General features: G+C 40.5%; 1 long non-coding RNA gene across 4 annotated transcripts in view; it reads left to right on the top strand.

Annotated features, from left to right (window-relative positions):
* LOC117329226 overlaps window positions 1–20118 on the top strand; it is a 178428-nt gene extending 158310 nt beyond the window's left edge. For 3 of the 4 annotated variants that reach the window (XR_004533137.1, XR_004533135.1, XR_004533136.1), the window contains exons 3-4: window positions 18448–18554; window positions 19805–20118. This is a non-coding gene — a long non-coding RNA (uncharacterized LOC117329226). The remainder of the gene's footprint in view (window positions 1–18447; window positions 18555–19804) is intronic. The other variant, XR_004533138.1, reaches the window with a different exon arrangement.
* The last annotated feature ends 460 nt before the right edge of the window (window positions 20119–20578 follow it).

The raw sequence follows: 20578 nt of genomic DNA, 5'->3' as shown, positions 1-20578 counted from the left end.
TATTTATACAACGAACTACTTGTATAACAAATTCAATTTCAAGGTCCCTGGGAGTTGGTTATAAACAAGTTTTACTGTAGTAGTAGTTGATGAGATGACAGTGTACCACACTTGTTATGCTGTTTGTGAAGATTACACACTGACACATAATGAATGGTTGAGGCAGGACTGACCAACAGTAGAACTGACCAGTAATAGAACTGACCAATAGTAGAATTGACCAGCAATTGAACTGACCAACTGTAGAACTGACCAGCAATAGAACTGACCAATAGTAGAATTGACCAGCAATTGAACTGACCAACAGTTAAATTGACCAGCAATAGAACTAACCAACAGAAGAATTGACCAGCAATAGAACTGACCACAAGTAGAATTGACCACCAATAGAACTGACCACCAGTAGAATTGACCACCAATAGAACTGACCAACAGTAGAACTGACCACCAATAGAACTGACCAGTAAAAACAATCCTAATAAAAACAGTGGTAGGGTTGAGGTGGTCTTTACTGTCTGTACCATACTGAGGTGACGAGTCATAACGAATGTTTGTCACAGTGGGATGAGGTGGTGACGAGTCATAACGAATGTTTGTCACAGTGGGATGAGATGGTGACGAGTCATAACGCGTGTTTGTCACAGTGGGATGAGATGGTGACGAGTCATAACGAGTGTTTGTCACAGTGGGATGAGATGGTGACGAGTCATAACGCGTGTTTGTCACAGTGGGATGAGATGGTGACGAGTCATAACATGTATTTGTCACAGAGGGATGAGATGGTGACGAGTCATAACGAGTGTTTGTCACAGTGGGATGAGATGGTGACGAGTCATAACGAATGTTTGTCACAGTGGGATGAGTTGGTGACGAGTCATAAGGAGTGTTTGTCACAGTGGGATGAGATGGTGACGAGTCATAAGGAGTGTTTGTCACTGTGGGATGAGATGGTGACGAGTCATAACGAATGTTTGTCACAGTGGGATGAGATGACGACAAGTCATAACGCGTGTTTGTCACAGTGGGATGAGGTGGTAACGAGTCATAACGAGTGTTTGTCACAGTGGGATGAGGTGGTGACGAGTCATAACCAAGTTTGTCACAGTGGGATGAGATGGTGACGAGTCATAACAAGTGTTTGTCACAGTGGGATGAGATGGTGACGAGTCATAAGGAGTGTTTGTCACAGTGGGATGAGGTGGTGACGAGTCATAAGGAGTGTTTGTCACAGTGGGATGAGATGGTGACGAGTCATAAGGAGTGTTTGTCACAGTGGGATGAGGTGGTGACGTGTAGGCATGCAATTTGTATTGGTGTTTCTGGTAATGTGGATTCGCTGAGATCAATAGGATGGGTTACAGATGACAGATTGTTGCCGTTGTAGCTATGGCAATGACTTGTATCTTCTCTCTATTTACTCTGATTGCCCTTTCCATTAAGAGACAAAAAGGCGACTGGTAACCAAATGGACTGGTGTAAAATCTGGACTTGACCAGTGTCCCAGAGTATCATCAGTGATACACTTTATCAACATCGAAGGGGATTATTTATATAAATGTAAATACATATGTATAAATGTATACAAATGTACCAGAACTGTACTGACAGGTTCATGTCCTCAGATAGCGACAAAGCTGAATTAAATGTACATTTACCAATTCTATACACTAATATTAGTATGAGGTACCAAAGCTAAACGCCCCTTTGAGCAATAAAGTAAACTACATATTTTGCAACAGTAATAAAACTTCATTTATAACTGATGTACAAATGTATGTGGAATATTTAATAGTTTCCCATCAATAATCATATATTTCATGATTGTGAATATTGGTGCTTGCCTTAACTGTCAACCACAAGTAAAATCTGTGTATTCTGTTATATATGATTTTCAATGGTACACCTTTACATTTTTAATTTATCTTCTTTAGCCCTCCATAATTAAACGGTGAGCTATTCAGCTCACCTTAGTCTATAGTCTGTCATCAGTCTGTAAACAATCCATGTTATCACTATTACTTAAGACTAATATTTTGTCCCTAGTTGTGCATACCCATTTAATTTTGAGTCTGATCGGGATATCAAAATGGCCGACAGGCAACCATCTTAGATTTTGACAGTTCGATTGTTATGGCTATTTGTTGAAAAGTACTGGAGGGATATTTCTCAAACTTTCAGATGTAGGTTCCCTTAGGGTCCTAGTTGTGCCCATTCAACTTTAAAGTCTGATTGGGAAAACAAAATGGCCAACAGTCAGCCATCTTTGATTAAGTTTAAGATTGTTATCGCTATTTCTCGGGAAGTTCTTCTTAGATCATTCTTAGATTTCATATGATGGTTTTCCTTGTTGGAAAAGCAAAGAAAAGATCAGTCTTGCATAGAACCAAATAAGACAATTCATGGTAGCTGTGCTAAGATCTTTCCAAAATCTGTTGTTTTTTTGCCCATCAGAGCCGTTAATATATTTTGTAGATGTCTTTTTATGGTGTTCAAATTACTTAATGTATATTTTGATTATGAAAGTATGAAGTAAAGTTATTATGAAACAAATATGCACTTTTTTTCTGCACAAACACCATTTTGTGCTCATAGATACATTTCTAAAAAAATTCCATTTGTAACCAAACTGGATTTAAAGTTGATAATGAAGTGAAGATCTCAACACACCCTTCATTTACAGAATACGTCCAAAATTTATGGTCCAGTGACTTTAGAGTTGATAGGGATGCTGGAAGCCTGGACTGCAATTTAGTATGGACATCTCAACACATCCTATAGAATACATGAATTCTATTTTTTACTGTATTTTTGGGCTAAAATCTTAGATTTTAAAAATTAACATAAAATCTTTATTGCATCTCAATTTGATTTACAAAGTTTTAGTTTATAGCCATATTGGAATGAATTCTATAATAAAGTTGATGCATGTTCTTCTCACTTTTCAGTAAAGGTGATTTTTTGGGGTAAAATCCTTCACAACTGAAAAAAACCCAGTGAATGGTGTGAGAATGAAGGGTATGTGACCTGAGATGAGAAAGAATACTTAAGAATCAACGGTATCAATAAGATCATCATTTGGCTTGAAATCAGGATTACTAGAGGATAGTTCATGTATGTGGCCAGTTACTTGGTTTGAGGACTTGATCTGGATTTACCTGAGAGATGTCATTGATAAAACAGGAAATGCTTACCCTTCTAGAACACCAGGGGTCCTGTTCTTACCTGTACGCTTCATGGACAGTTGTCATGAGTCTGTTCTTACCTGTACGCTTCATGGACAGTTGTCATGAGTCTGTTCTTACCTGTACATTTCATGGACAGTTGTCATGACTCTGTTCTTACCTGTACGCTTCATGGACAGTTGTCATGAGTCTGTTCTTACCTGTACGCTTCATGGACAGTTGTCATGAGTCTGTTCTTACCTGTACGCTTCATGGACAGTTGTCATGACTCTGTTCTTACCTGTACGCTTCATGGACAGTTGTCATGAGTCTGTTCTTACCTGTACATTTCATGGACAGTTGTCATGACTCTGTTCTTACCTGTACATTTCATGGACAGTTGTCATGAGTCTGTTCTTACCTGTACATTTCATGGACAGTTGTCATGAGTCTGTTCTTACCTGTACATTTCTTGGACAGTTGTCATGACTGAGTCTGTTCTTACCTGTACATTTCATGGACAGTTGTCATGAGCCTATTGTTGATATTTTGCCATGTGTTTCATCATTTTTATACGCCCGGCGTGAAGGCGGGGCGTATATTGGCGTCACCCCGTCCGTCTGTTCGTCCATTCGTCCATTTGTACGTCAACATTTACATTGTCCGGAGATTTCCCATCAAAGTGCTGAATAAATTTCAAGAAACTTCATACAGGTGTTCCTTGCAACAAGTTCTGGAGACAAGTCAAATTTCAAGGTCGTGGTTTGCGAATCATTCTTGAAGTTTACTACTCCCCACACAAAGCCATTTGGATATCTCTCGGTAAATAATCATTTCATTGCACATCTGCATGTATACTCTTATACCTGCATGTTATAATCACTTACTAACCTTGCGCCACTAACATTCCTTTTTAACACCCAATTGTGCATGCTTATAGTTAATTCTTTCCTTCCAATAAACTGTGCGTAGATTTACATGGCAGGCGTATTATGTACCGTTCGCGGTACTCTTGTTTAGTTAGAATTAGGATTTTGTTTACATGTTGGCATTTTAGGGTTTCATGTTGTGTATCCTGGTTTTCGGCCATGCCAGTAAATAGCATATCATTGGAAACAGGATATTACATGTCACCTCTACTGTAGCAAATAGATATGATTAGGATCCAAGACAAGCCACAGGTTCCTTCTTTTAATTGTAATGGCCAGCAAGAGCAACCAAAGCAAGGGAATCTAGGCTACCAAAACTGATTAAGCTGCCGATAAGGCCCCGGTAGCCATAATGAAATTGATCAGATTCTCAGGACTTTTAAGAACCTTCAATAAATCTTTCAAAGAAGTCCTATTTGCAGTAAATATTGATGCGCGGCCAGGATATTGCTCTTCCGACTCTATCATGACGATAATTAAATTACACAGACCAAACTCATCCTACTGACGCAAAATAAAAATGAAAATTGGATTAGCTATTTCTTTTTTATCCATATAAAACATTTCCTGATGAAAAATAAATTGAATAAAACAAAACTTAATCAGTTTCCTATTCTGTGTAAGTTTCTATATACATTTTGTAGGTTTTTTGTCAGAAGTATGTAATAAAGAGGCAATCTTGTTCTACCACTGTACTGATAGAGTGGGAAAACATCCATCAAATCTTATATATGGATTGTGTTCCGTTAGGAATGATTATCTGTCAGACACAACCTCTTATGGCAAGGCTAACTGGGCTTAGACGGCACATACACATGTTCGAATGGCAGCCATGTCTGTCCTAAATGTGTACATGTATTTCATTCTTTTTTTTTTCAAGTAAACCAAAGTAGTAATGACATCAATAGTTTATTGTGGCATGTTAATCGTATATCAAGTAGTCCAGATCATCTTTAAGGTTGAATGTCGATCTTATCACCAATCAAATAGTTCTGATCATCTTTAAGGTTGAATGTCCTACCACCAATCAAATAGTCCTGATCATCTTTAAGGTTGAATGTCCCACCACCAATCAAATAGTTCTGATCATCTTTAAGGTTGAATGTCCTACCACCAATCAAATAGTTCTAATCATCTTTAAGGTTAAATGTCCCACCATCAATCAAACAATCCTGACCACCATTAAGGTTGAATGTCCCACCACCAATCAAATGGTCCTGATCATATTTAAGGTTGAATGTCCCACCACCAATCAAATAGTTCTGACCATCTTTAAGGTTGAATGTTCCACCACCAATCAAATGGTCCTGATCATCTTTAAGGTTGAATGTCCCACTACCAATCAAATGGTCCTGATCATCTTTAAGGTTGAATGTCCCACTACCAATCAAATAGTTCTGATCATCTTTAAGGTTGAGTGTCCTACCACCAATCAAATAGTTCTAATCATCTTTAAGGTTGAATGTCCTACCACCAATCAAACAATCCTGACCACCATTAAGGTTGAATGTCCCACCACCAATCAAATAGTTCTGATCAACTTTAAGGTTGAATGTCCTTTCCACCAATCAAATAGTCCTGACCACCATTAAGGTTGAATGTCCCACCACCAATCAAATGGCCCAGATCATCTTTAAGGTTGAATATCCTACCACCAATCAATTGGTCCTGGTCATCTTTAAGGTTGAATGTCCTACCACCAATAAAATGGTGGGGGTAATCTTTAAGGTTGAATGTCCTACCACCAATGAAACACCTCCTGATCATCTTTTAGGTTGAATGTTCCACCACCAATCAAACAAAATCACCCTCACAACATGTTTAAGCATCATTTGTCACTGATTATCCATGTACATTGATCATGCTTCTTTGAATTATATTTTATAAGGTCTATTGCGATGGCCTTTTGTCCAGCATACAGCATAAGCAATTTACATTTTTAACTTCTTCTCTATAACAAAGAGGCCCATGGTCATAATATTAAGCTAGTAGCATGCTTGAATAAAGGGCTACAAAGTGTGTTTAAAGGAATGAATGACCTCGACCTACTTTAAAGGTCACAGGGGTCAAATATACTAAAATCTTCAAACAACATCTTTTCAATATCCAAGAGGTCCAAAGTCATGATATTGTCCAAGTAGCATGCTGGGATGAAGGCCTACCAAGTTTGTTTAAATGAATGACCTTTGTCTACTTTCAAGGTCACAGGAGTCAAATGACTTAAATTCTTTAAACAATTTTTTCTTGATAACCAGGAAGCCCAGGGTCATGCTATTGGGCCAGTAGCATGCTGGGACGTAGGGCTACCAATTTTGTTCAAATGGATGACCTCAACTTACTTTCAGTTAGGTAACAGGGCTGAGATGTGTTTAATGTTGGTTTAAAAGTAAAACATGTATAAGTATACACATCAGAACTCAGGTAACCATTAAGGGGATATGACAAGGTCAGAAAATAATGAACTGATTGTAATGAAAATTGATATGACTGATCTTTGCGTCACCATTTTCTTTGTTGCAAAATATCACTATGCCTTTCCATGCTAATTTTCTTGATATCGAGACTTTTTGGAGAAAATATGCAATTTTTTCCAAAAAGCGATAACTTCAAAATAAGGATGAAAAAAATGCCACAATTACAGCGAGAATCCTATTCTGGTTGAGAAACTTTACCCTACAAGAAGAATTTTATTTTTGGGAGGCATTTTTATTTCACCAAAATATGGAAATTTGAACATTTAAAAAAATAAAAAGTCTTTGTCATGAAGGAAATCTTATAACCTTTCTTTCTGCGATAGATATTAGATTATGTAGGAATAGAAACATTACCTTACCATTAAAAAAAAATAATACAACAACTTTGTCCTTTATCACATAAAGAGGAGTTATCCCCCCATTATGTTTCATCCAATTGTTCTGCCATTTTGCTGGTGTCACAGACCATTATAGCATCTAACTACATTAGGCTTTGTATCAGTGCTCATAGGGGGATAACTCTTACTCTACTCAAAACATACGTCTGACATTCGCTTGGATATCTTTTTCTTGGGAGGTAGCATTTTATGAGTGTTTCATATTACATTAAGGCCCATGGGCCTCTTTTTTTCCTTACAATTAGACATAAATTTAGTTTCAAGTCATAAACATGTACTGTAAATTAATATTGTGAAGCATAATTTGTTAAACAATTTCTGTAAAATTTACATTATATCAACTCAGGAGAATAATACTGACAGAAATTTTAAGATAAATCAGTTGTAAATTTTAAGGCAATATACAAAATATATTTTACAATATTCTTTCACCAGATTTAAGTTGTTTGCCTCTGTTATGCTGATTTCAATTGATAGGGCATATGAGTGACAGAAGTGGGTGAGTGACAGAAGTGGGGGAATGACAGAAGTGGGTGAGTGACAGAAGTGGGGGAATGACAGAAGTGGGCGAGTGACAGAAGGGGGCGAGTGACAGAAGTGGGTGAGTGACAGAAGGGGGTGAGTGACAGAAGTGGGGGAATGACAGAAGTGGGGGAATGACAGAAGTGGGGGAGTGACAGAAGTGGGTGAGTGACAGAAGTGGGTGAGTGACAGAAGGGGGTGAGTGACAGAAGTGGGTGAGTGACAGAAGGGGGTGAGTGACAGAAGTGGGTGAGTGACAGAAGTGGGTGAGTGACAGAAGTGGGGGAATGACAGAAGGGGGTGAGTGACAGAAGTGGGCGAGTGATAGAAGGGGGTGAGTGACAGAAGTGGGTGAGTGACAGAAGTGGGTGAGTGACAGAAGTGGGCGAGTGACAGAAGGGGGTGAGTGACAGAAGTGGGTGAGTGACAGAAGTGGGTGAGTGACAGAAGTGGGGGAATGACAGAAGTGGGGGAATGACAGAAGTGGGTGAGTGACAGAAGTGGGTGAGTGACAGAAGGGGGTGAGTGACAGAAGTGGGTGAGTGACAGAAGGGGGTGAGTGACAGAAGTGGGTGAGTGACAGAAGTGGGTGAGTGACAGAAGTGGGGGAATGACAGAAGGGGGTGAGTGACAGAAGTGGGTGAGTGACAGAAGTGGGGGAATGACAGAAGTGGGTGAGTGACAGAAGTGGGGGAATGACAAGGGGGTGAGTGACAGAAGTGGGTGAGTGACAGAAGTGGGGGAATGACAGAAGTGGGCGAGTGACAGAAGTGGGTGAGTGACAGAAGTGGGTGAGTGACAGAAGTGGGCTAGTGACAGAAGTGGGTGAGTGACAGAAGGGGGTGAGTGACAGAAGTGGGTGAGTGACAGAAGTGGGCTAGTGACAGAAGTGGGTGAGTGACAGAAGGGGGTGAGTGACAGAAGTGGGGGAATGACAGAAGTGGGCGAGTGACAGAAGTGGGTGAGTGACAGAAGTGGGTGAGTGACAGAAATGGCGAGTGACAGAAGTTGGGGAATGACAGAAGTAGGCGAGTGACAGAAGTGGGCGAGTGACAGAAGGGGGCGAGTGACAAAAGTCGGTGAGGGTGAGTGACAGAAGTGGGGGAATGTTAGAAGTGGGCAAGTGACTGAAGAGGGCAAGTGACAGAAGTGGGGGAGTGACAGAAGTGGGTGAGGGTGAGTGACAGAAGTGGCAAGTGACAGAAGTGGGCGAGTGAAAGAAGTGGGTAAGGGTGAGTGACAGAAGTGTTGAAATGGAATTAATAAAAAAAAGTTATTCAAGTAACAACAAAAAAACAAGCTTCCCATACAAAACCTCTCCCTGATTATATACATGTATTGTTGTTGACAGAATAAATTAAAATTATCTTCACATATTTCCTGAGAATGAATTAAATGTGCAATACTTTGAAAATGCATGTATGTGTATAACATGCTAAGAAGTACAGTATATATGATATATACTTTATCTACAAGGTAGCATGTGTCCTTAAGAGTGTTTGGTGGTTCTCAAAGTTTGATTTAACTGATGAGAATCCAGACAACATAGGGCTATATTTCTTTGTAGGCCAAGTAAAGAGATATGCTTAAGTTCCAGTCTCGTCATTAAAACATCAGCAAACAGTGAGTGCAGGAAGTCTATCAAAGCAAAGAAATCAATTTCTTGCCCATCCTGTATGTGAGATGTGCTCCTATACATTGGAGAATTGTTTTTACCCGACCTGCCCTGGCTGTCGAATTAAAAGTGGAGATAATAATGTAAACGGGAAATAGACTAGATACTTGTATATACTGTGTTTCTATCAGATCAATGCAGTAACAGTCCTTGCTTCAGGGCTTTTTTATATAGTTTAACCCATCTTGAAGAATGCTGAATATCTCAATTATGGAAAAATCAATCTGGAAGCTCCTTGTGAAATCACATCATTCGACCTCTGTCATGTGAGAAATGGTGTTATGCAATGGTAGCACAATTAGTGTTCCAACAGAATAAACTGTAAACCTCTTATGGGAGAACTCCACAGCACAGTAATTATAGCCATCCAATTAAAATGTGAGGCAATTGTACAAAAAAAAATAATGGTTTAAATAAGCTTGCATGCAAGCATGTTTTAACACAGGAAGACAGCATCACTTGGCAGTTTTGCTGAGATATCCCAAGTTGATTTATAGTTTAAGGGCTGATGCCATTGAACATACTTTGAAAACACAACATCAATATAGTTTATTTTGGCACATTAACCATGGGTTCAAGGTATGCATCGATGTGGCTAGATTCTGAACCTTGGAGGTTCACACCCGACTAGCTCAGTAATCTGTAGGGAAGTGTTCTGATTGTTTTAATGTGTGTAGTGAAGACACTGACTTATGGTCCTGATTTTCTCTCTCACAATGTTTAAGGGCTAATTTAAATGCATTCTGAATCATACAACTTAATGTGGTGCATTCTGAATCATACAACTTAATGTGGTGCCGATTCTATGATTAGGTTGGCCAATAAGTCGGTGTATTAGGCAAAGGGAGGTAAGTCTTACTCACCTGAATGACTAACACACTACACTACTGATGTGTATACGATTAATAAGGAACAACGAATTGGTAGGGCAACACTTGGTTAACAAGGGAACTCCTAATAAGGTGGGGAACGGCTAGTCAACGAGGGAACATCTAGTCAGTGATGGAACACCTAAATGGTGGGAAACCTGGTTAGTGTGGAAGTAACTAATCAATGAGGGAACACCTAGTCAACGAGGGAACATTTAGTCAGTGATGGAACACCTAGTCAACGAGGGAACATTTAGTCAGTGAGGGAACACCTAGTCAATGAGGGAACATTTAGTCAGTGAGGGAACACCTAGTCAACAAGGGAAAATCTAGTCAGTGAGGGAACACCTAAATGGTGGAAAACCTGGTTAGTGTGGAAGTAACTAATCAATGAGGGAACATCTAGTCAGGGGGGGGAACACCTAGTCAACGAGGGAACATTTAGTCAGTGATGGAACACCTAGTCAACGAGGAAACATCTAGTCAGTGATGGAACACCTAGTCAATGAGGAAACATCTAGTCAGTGAGGGAACACCTAGTCAACGAGGGAACATTTAGTCAGTGATGGAACACCTAGTCAACGAGGGAACATTTAGTCAGTGAGGGAACACCTAAATGGTGGAAAACCTGGTTAGTGTGGAAGTAACTAATCAATGAGGGAACATCTAGTCAACGAGGGAACATCTAGTCAGGGGGGAACACCTAGTCAACGAGGGAACATTTAGTCAGTGAGGGAACACCTAAATGGTGGAAAACCTAGTTAGTGTGGGAGTAACAAATCAATGAGGGAACGTCTGTTCAGTTGAGAAACACCTTGTCAACGAGGGAAAACCTAGTCAACAAGGGAACACCTAGTCAGTGGAGAAACACCTAGTCAGTGGGGAAAAACCTAGTCAGTGGGAGAACACCTAGTCAACAAGGAAACACCTAGTCAACGAAGGAACACCTAGTCAACGAAGGAACACCTAGTCAGTGGGGAAACACCCAGTCAACGAAGGAACACCTATTCAGTTGGGGAAACACCCAGTCAACAAGGAAACACCCAGTCAACGAAGGAACACCTAGTCAACGAAGGAACACCTAGTCAGTGGGGAAAACACCCAGTCAACAAGGAAACACCCAGTCAACGAAGGAACACCTAGTCAACAAGGGAACACCTAGTCAGTGGGGAACACCTAGTCAACAAGGGAAACACCCAGTCAACAAAGGAACACCTAGTCAGTGGTAGAAGACCTTAGTCTTTGGGGGAACACCTTACCTAGTCAATGAGGGAACATTTAGTCAGTGAGGGAACACCTAACCTAGTTTATGAGGGAACATCCAGTTACTTGCAGAACACCTAGTCAATGCAGGAACATCTAGTCTTTGGGGGAACACCTTACCTAGTCAATGAGGGAACATCTAGTCAGTGAGGGAACACCTAGCCAATGCAGGAACATCTAGTCTGTGGGGGAACACCTTACCTAGTCAATGAGGGAACACCTAGTCAATGCAGGGATATCTAGTCGGTAAGGGAACACCTACCATCATCAATGAGGGAACATCTAGCCAGTGGGGAAAATTTAACCTAGTCAATGAGGGAATTATAGTCAGTGGGGGAACACCTAGTCAATGCAGAAACATTTTGTCAGTAAAGGAACACCTAACCTAGTTGATGAGGGAACATTTAGTTAGTGGGGGAACACCTTACCTAGTCAATGAGGGAACATCTAGTCAGTGGAAAACCACCTAGCCAAGTCAACAATTAGTCAGTGGGAAAACGTCTAACCTAGTCAATGAGGGAACAATTAGTCAGTAGGGAAGCACCTATACTTTTAAGTCAACAACTAGTCAATGGGGGAATACATAACCTAGTCAATGAGGGAAAATCTTGTTAGTGGGGGAACACCTTACCTAGTCAATGAGGGTAATCAAAGAGGGAACAACTATATGGTGACATGAAGTTTGAAGATAATACCTAGTTAGTGGGAAACATCTACTCAGCAGGCAAAACATAATCGATGAGCTACACAATCAGTGGGCAACACTTGGTCAGTAGACAACACATGCTCAATGGGCAACACCTACTTGGAGGGCAAAACATAGTCAGTGAGCTACATAGTCAATGGGCTACACATAGTCAGTGGACTACATAGTCAGTGGAAAACACATAGTCAGTGGTCTACACAGTCAGTGGGAAACACAGTCAATGGGCAACACATAGTCAGTGGGAAACACAGTCAATGGGCAACACACAGTCAGTGGGCAACACATAGGCAGTGGGAAACACATAGTCAGTGGGAAAAACATAGTCAGTGGGAAACACATAGTCGGTGGGAAACACAGTCAGTAGGCAACACATAGTCAGTGGGAAACACATAGTCAGTAGGCTACATAGTCAGTGGGCAACATAGTCAGTGGGCTACATAGTCAGTAGGCTACACATAGTCAGTGGGCTACACATAGTCAGTGGGAAAAACATAGTCGGTGGGAAACACATAGTCGGTGGGAAACACATAGTTAGTGGGCTACACATAGTCAGTGGGCTACACATAGTCGGTGGGAAACACATAGTCAGTGGGAAACACATAGTCAGTGGAAAACACATAGTCAGTGGGCAACATAGTCAGTGGGCAACATAGTCAGTGGGCTACATAGTTAGTGGGAAACACATAGTCAGTGGGAAACACATAGTCAGTGGGAAACACACAGTCAGTGGGCAACATAGTCAGTGGGCAACATAGTCAGTGGGCTACATAGTCAGTAGGCTACATAGTCAGTGGGAAACACATAGTTAGTGGGAAACACATAGTCAGTGGGCTACATAGTCAGTAGGCTACACATAGTCAGTGGGAAACACATAGTCAGTGGTGGGCTACACATATTCAGTGGGCAACACATAGTCAGTGGGCAACACATAGTCAGTGGGCAACACATAGTCAGTGGGCAACACATAGTCAGTGGGCAACACATAGTCAGTGGGCAACACATAGTCAGTGGGAAACACATAGTCAGAGGGCTACATAGTCAGTAGGCTACACATAGTCAGTGGGCTACACATAGTCAGTGGGCTACACATAGTCGGTGGGAAACACATAGTCAGTGGGAAACACATAGTCAGTGGAAAACACATAGTCAGTGGGCAACATAGTCAGTGGGCAACATAGTCAGTGGGCTACATAGTCGGTAGGCTACATAGTCAGTGGGAAACACATAGTTAGTGGGAAACACATAGTCAGTGGGAAACACATAGTCAGTGGGAAACACACAGTCAGTGGGCAACATAGTCAGTGGGCTACATAGTCAGTAGGCTACATAGTCAGTGGGAAACACATAGTTAGTGGGAAACACATAGTCAGTGGGCTACATAGTCAGTAGGCTACACATATTCAGTGGGCAACACATAGTCAGTGGGCAACACATAGTCAGTGGGCAACACATAGTCAGTGGGCAACACATAGTCAGTGGGAAACACGTAGTCAGAGGGCTACATAGTCAGTAGGCTACACATAGTCAGTGGGAAACACATAGTCAGTGGGAAACACAGTCAGTGGGAAACACATAGTCAGAGGGCTACATAGTCAGTAGGCTACACATAGTCAGTGGGAAACACATAGTCAGCGGGCTACACATAGTCAGTGGGAAACACATAGTCAGTGGGCTACACATATCCAGTGGGAAACAAAGTCAGTAGGCTACACATAGTCAGTGGGCAACACATAGGCAGTGGGAAACACATAGTCAGAGGGCTACACATAGTCAGTGGGCAACACATAGTCAGTTGGCTACACATAGTCGGTGGGCTACACATAGTCGGTGGGAAACACATAGTCAGTGGGCTACACATAGTCAGTGGGAAACACATAGTCAGTGGGCTACACATAGTCAGTGGGAAACACATAGTCAGTGGGCTACACATAGTCAGTGGGCTACACATAGTCGGTGGGAAACACATAGTCAGTGGGCTACACATAGTCAGTGGGAAACACATAGTCAGTGGGAAACACATAGTCAGCGGGCTACACATAGTCAGTGGGAAACACATAGTCAGTAGGCTACACATAGTCAGTGGGCAACACATAGTCAGTGGGCTACACATAGTCAGTGGGCTACACATAGTCAGTGAGAAACACATAGTCAGTGAGAAACACATAGTCAGTGGGCTACACATATCCAGTGGGAAACAAAGTCAGTAGGCTACACATAGTCAGTGGGCAACACATAGGCAGTGGGAAACACATAGTCAGAGGGCTACATAGTCAGTAGGCTACACATAGTCAGTGGTGGGCTACACATAGTCAGTGGGAAACACATAGTCAGTGGGAAACACATAGTCGGTGGGCTACACATAGTCAGTAGGCTACACATAGTCAGTAGGCTACACATAGTCAGTGGTGGGCTACACATAGTCAGTGGGAAACACATAGTCAGTGGGAAACACATAGTCGGTGGGCTACACATAGTCAGTAGGCTACACATAGTCAGTAGGCTACACATAGTCAGTAGGCTACACATAGTCAGTAGGCTACACATAGTCAGTGGGCTACACATAGTCAGTAGGCTACACATAGTCAGTAGGCTACACATAGTCAGTAGGCTACACATAGTCAGTAGGCTACACATAGTCAGTGGGCTACACATAGTCAGTAGGCTTAGTGTGACACATAGTCAGTGGTGGACTACACATAATCAGTGGTGGGCTACACATAGTCAGTGGTGGGCTACACATAGTCAGTGGTGGGCTACACATAGTCAGTGGTGGGCTACACATAGTCAGTGGGCTACACATAGTCAGTGGTGGGCTACACATAGTCAGTGGTGGGCTACACATAGTCAGTGGTGGGCTACACATAATCAGTGGTGGGCTACACATAGTCAGTGGTGGGCTACACATAGTCAGTGGGCTACACATAGTCAGTGGGCTACACATAGTCAGTGGGCTACACATAGTCAGTGAGAAACACATTGTTAATGAGCCAGTGTAGTGGTCAAAAGATTACACCTAGCAAGTGGTGGAACATCTAAGTGGAGAAGGAACTCTTAGTTAGTGGGGAACACCTTGTTAATAAAGGAATGTCAAGTTAGTGAAGGAATTCTCCTCCGATCATTACGTGATTTAACTAGTGCTGCAAAGAAATGGTCCAGTTCTCAATATCAGTCAGTTTAAAGGACATGTCATAAGTACGTGAAATTATTGTGTAATTTCTGATTTGGCCTTGTTCTAGATCTGCCTCATAATTTACGATCAGGGCACCATTAAATTTGCAAACTGACTTTCTCATTTGCTGTCAGCATCTGGGTCATACAATCTAAATGATTCATTTCCTATTAACTGTTACATGTCAATGTTTTAAGTTTAAAAAAACTCTTCCTCATCTCATGATCTGTTTAAGTATTGATTTTCAGATGATGTGTAAGGGTGATGGAAATATCTCGTTTTACATTCCCCAGACATGTTAGTACATTGTTAGGTGGCCAATGGAGACAGATACAGTGTATATGACCTTATAGTGTAATACAGTTAACCAGCGGTTGTGATCCAAGATCATCAGAAAGCAAATAAAAGACATTTCTACATGATAAAGAAAATTTCCCTGAACGATTTTGAGATGCCACAACATGTCCACAGAAAGGATTCACACTGGTGAACCGTATAAATATTAGATATTATACTATGTATTTGTAGATTATAATTGACACTCAATGGAGAATATCCTCTATTGAAAGAACAATTATTTTATTATTTCTAGTATAATAATAACCGGTAACACCAGTAAACATTGAATCTTGTATTCTATACAGTAACATCTATATGGCAGCTTATTTTTTTATGGAAATGCACACTATAAACTTCAGTTCTCTGTACATGACTAATGAACCTCTCTTTACTTCGGTTCTCTGTACATAACCAATGAACCTCACTTTACTTAAGTTCTCTGTACATGACCAATGAACCTCACTTTACTTCAGTTCTCTGTACATAACCAATGAACCTCACTTTACTTAAGTTCTCTGTACATAACCAATGAACCTCTCTTTACTTCAGTTCTCTATACATAACCAATGAACCTCACTTTACTTCAGTTCTCTATACATAACCAATGAACCTCACTTTACTTCAGTTCTCTGTACATAACCAATGAACCTCACTTTACTTCAGTTCTCTATACATGACTAATGAACCTCTCTTTACTTCAGTTCTCTATACATGACTAATGAACCTCTCTTTACTTCAGTTCTCTATACATGACTAATGAACCTCTCTTTACTTCAGTTCTCTATACATAACCAATGAACCTCTCTTTACTTCAGTTCTCTATACATAACCAATGAACCTCTCTTTACTTCAGTTCTCTGTACATAACCAATGAACCTCACTTTACTTCAGTTCTCTATACATAACCAATGAACCTCACTTTACTTCAGTTCTCTATACATAACCAATGAACCTCTCTTTACTTCAGTTCTCTGTACATAACCAATGAACCTCACTTTACTTCAGTTCTCTATACATAACCAATGAACCTCACTTTACTTCAGTTCTCTATACATAACCAATGAACCTCACTTTACTTCAGTTCTCTATACATAACCAATGAACCTCACTTTACTTCAGTTCTCTATACATAACCAATGAACCTCTCTTTACTTCAGTTCTCTGTACATAACCAATGAACCTCTCTTTACTTCACTTCTCTATACATAACCAATGAACCTCTCTTTACTTCAGTTCTCTGTACATAACCAATGAACCTCACTTTACTTCAGTTCTCTGTACATAACCAATGAACCTCTCTTTACTTCGGTTCTCTATACATAACCAATGAACCTCTCTTTACTTCAGTTCTCTGTACATAACCAATGAACCTCACTTTACTTCAGTCTCTATACATAACCAATGAACCTCTCTTTACTTCAGTTCTCTATACATAACCAATGAACCTCACTTTAATCACTTCTCTATTACATAACCAATTGAACCTCTCTTTAACTTCCGTTCTCTGTACATAACCAATGAACCTCCTTACTCAGTTCTCTGTACCAAACCAATGACCCTCTCTTACTTCAGTTCTCTGTACATAACCAATGAACCTCACTTTACTTCAGTTCTCTATACATAACCAATGAACCTCTCTTTACTTCAGTTCTCTATACATAACCAATGAACCTCACTTTACTTCAGTTCTCTGTACATAACCAATGAACCTCTCTTTACTTCAGTTCTCTATACATAACCAATGAACCTCACTTTACTTCACTTCTCTATACATAAACAATGAACCTCTCTTTACTTCAGTTCTCTGTACATAACCAATGAACCTCACTTTACTTCAGTTCTCTGTACATAACCAATGAACCTCTCTTTACTTCAGTTCTCTGTACATAACCAATGAACCTCACTTTACTTCAGTTCTCTGTACATAACCAATGAACCTCTCTTTACTTCAGTTCTCTGTACATAACCAATGAACCTCACTTTACTTCAGTTCTCTATACATAACCAATGAACCTCTCTTTACTTCAGTTCTCTGTACATAACCAATGAACCTCACTTTACTTCAGTTCTCTGTACATAACCAATGAACCTCACTTTACTTCAGTTCTCTGTACATAACCAATGAACCTCTCTTTACTTCAGTTCTCTGTACATAACCAATGAACCTCACTTTACTTCAGTTCTCTATACATAACCAATGAACCTCTCTTTACTTCAGTTCTCTATACATAACCAATGAACCTCACTTTACTTCAGTTCTCTATACATAACCAATGAACCTCACTTTACTTAAGTTCTCTGTACATAACCAATGAACCTCACTTTACTTCAGTTCTCTGTACATAACCAATGAACCTCTCTTTACTTCGGTTCTCTATACATAACCAATGAACCTCTCTTTACTTCAGTTCTCTATACATAACCAATCAACCTCTCTTTACTTCAGTTCTCTGTACATGACCAATGAACCTCACTTTACTTCAGTTCTCTGTACATAACCAATGAACCTCACTTTACTTCAGTTCTCTGTACATAACCAATGAACCTCTCTTTACTTCAGTTCTCTGTACATAACCAATGAACCTCACTTTACTTCAGTTCTCTGTACATAACCAATGAACCTCACTTTACTTAAGTTCTCTGTACATAACCAATGAACCTCTCTTTACGTCAGTTCTCTATACATAACCAATGAACCTCACTTTACTTCAGTTCTCTATACATGACCAATGAACCTCACTTTACTTAAGTTCTCTGTACATGACCAATGAACCTCACTTTACTTCAGTTCTCTATACATAACTAATCAACCTCACTTTACTTCAGTTCTCTATACATAACCAATGAACCTCTCTTTACTTCAGTTCTCTGTACATAACCAATGAACCAATTATTACTGCAGTTCTTTGCACATCACCAACTAACCATCTTTTATATCGTAGAAGTCTGCTGAACTTCCTGTTGAATGTGAAGAAGCATCTGCACTCAGTGACCAGCCTCACTTTGAGATGGATGAGATGACATTGAGACCCCATCACAGGTTCGTTAGGTACACCTGTCCTTAGAATTCCTTTGTTACTGCAGGCATCTCTATAATAAAACAGAGATAATTTTGTGTCATCCAATTAACCAGGCTCCTTAACAAACACAAAAAGACCAGCACATGCTATCAGAGACCGTCACACCAACTAAACTAATCAGGCTTTTCTCAATAATCGTCACTAACTACAATTAGCTTTGGATAAATTAGGATTAACATTTAAATACTACCACTGTTTTAAACCAAGATTTGAAGCCTAAACTGAAGAAATAAGCAAACTTTGATCAATGGGAATTATGAATCATACCAAGAAACACCTGCTCAGGTGCTGTTATCACAATTCAACATCCATTAAACTAATTCTAAAATCTAAACACTAAACTCAACAATCCACACAATACTGAAAATTCACTGATCATCAAACAACACTACAAACTCACCAATCCACACATCACTACAAACTCACCAATCCACACATCACTGCAAACTCACCAATCCACACATCACTGCAAACTCACCAATCCACACATCACTACAAACTCACCTATCAACACATCACTGCAAACTCACCAATCCACACATCACTACAAACTCACCTATCAACACAATGCAAACTCACAATCCCAACAATATTGCAACCTCACTAACTGCAAAATATTGCAAACTCACCAATTAATGCGCACAATATTGCAAACTCAACAATCTGCACAATATTGCAGACTCACCAATCCACACAATATTTCAGACTCACCAATCCACACAATATTGCAGACTCACCAATCCACACAATATTGCAGACTCACCAATCCACACAATATTACAGACTCACCAATCCACACAATATTTCAGACTCACCAATCCACACAATATTGCAGACTCACCAATCCACACAATATTACAGACTCACCAATCCACACAATATTACAGACTCACCAATCCACACAATATTATAGACTCACCAATCCACACAATATTTCAGACTCACCAATCCACACAATATTACAGACTCACCAATCCACACAATATTTCAGACTCACCAATCCACACAATATTACAGACTCACCAATCCACACAATATTACAGACTCACCAATCCACACAATATTGCACTCATCAATCAGCACAATATTTCAAACTCATCAATCAGCACAATATTGCAACCTCATCAATCCGCTCACACACAACTGTATTAAAAACAAAACGTTCATTTAAATGCTGTTAATTTCTGTTCTTGTTAACCATTCCTTACTTTTGAGACAGGAGAGGAAAAATTCAACTACCAGACCAACATTCAAACCTAGGACCTCTGAAATCTAGATGTGGCCACCAGTGTTCAGCTCAGACGAGTTCCACTACATGTACATTCCTCCCTCCTTCAACAATGTCTTCAACTGGAAGGTACCCAAGACTCTTCTACCACCTCTGTGGGTAGTTAGTTGTGCGCCAAGTGTAACAAGAGAGGAAAAATGCAACGACCAGATCTGAACTGGAACTTGGGACCTCCTAACTCTAGATGGATGCTCTATCCATTTGAACTACATGGCCATTGTTCTCATCATGTTATCAAATTTTTAGCTCACCTGGCCCGAAGGGCCGGTGAGCTTATGGCATGGCGCAGCGTCCGTCGTCCGTCGTCCGTCCGTCGTCCGTCCGTCAACTTTTCCTTTAAATCGCTACTAGTCCTAAACTACTCAGTGGATTTTGACCAAATTTGGTCTGAAGCATCCTTGGGTGAAGGGGAACCAATTTTGTATAAACGGTGGGTCTGGCCCCCCAGGGGCCTTAGGGGCGGGGCCCAATAGGGGAAATATAGCAAATTCTTTAAAATCCTTCTTCTTCTGTAGAAATGAAGGGATTTAATTCATATTTGGTCTGAAGCATCCTTGGGTGAAGGGGAACCAATTTTGTATAAACGGTGGGTCTGGCCCCCCAGGGGTCTTAGGGGCGGGGCCCAATAGGGGAAATATAGCAAATTCTTTAAAATCCTTCTTCTTCTGTAGAAATGAAGGGATTTGATTCATATTTGGTCTGAAG

The sequence above is a fragment of the Pecten maximus genome, chromosome 1 (genome assembly GCF_902652985.1).
Source record: "Pecten maximus chromosome 1, xPecMax1.1, whole genome shotgun sequence".
NCBI classification, from domain to species: domain Eukaryota; kingdom Metazoa; phylum Mollusca; class Bivalvia; order Pectinida; family Pectinidae; genus Pecten; species Pecten maximus.
The sequence above is the reverse complement of the archived record's forward strand: the minus strand, read 5'-3'. Positions and strand labels throughout refer to the sequence as shown.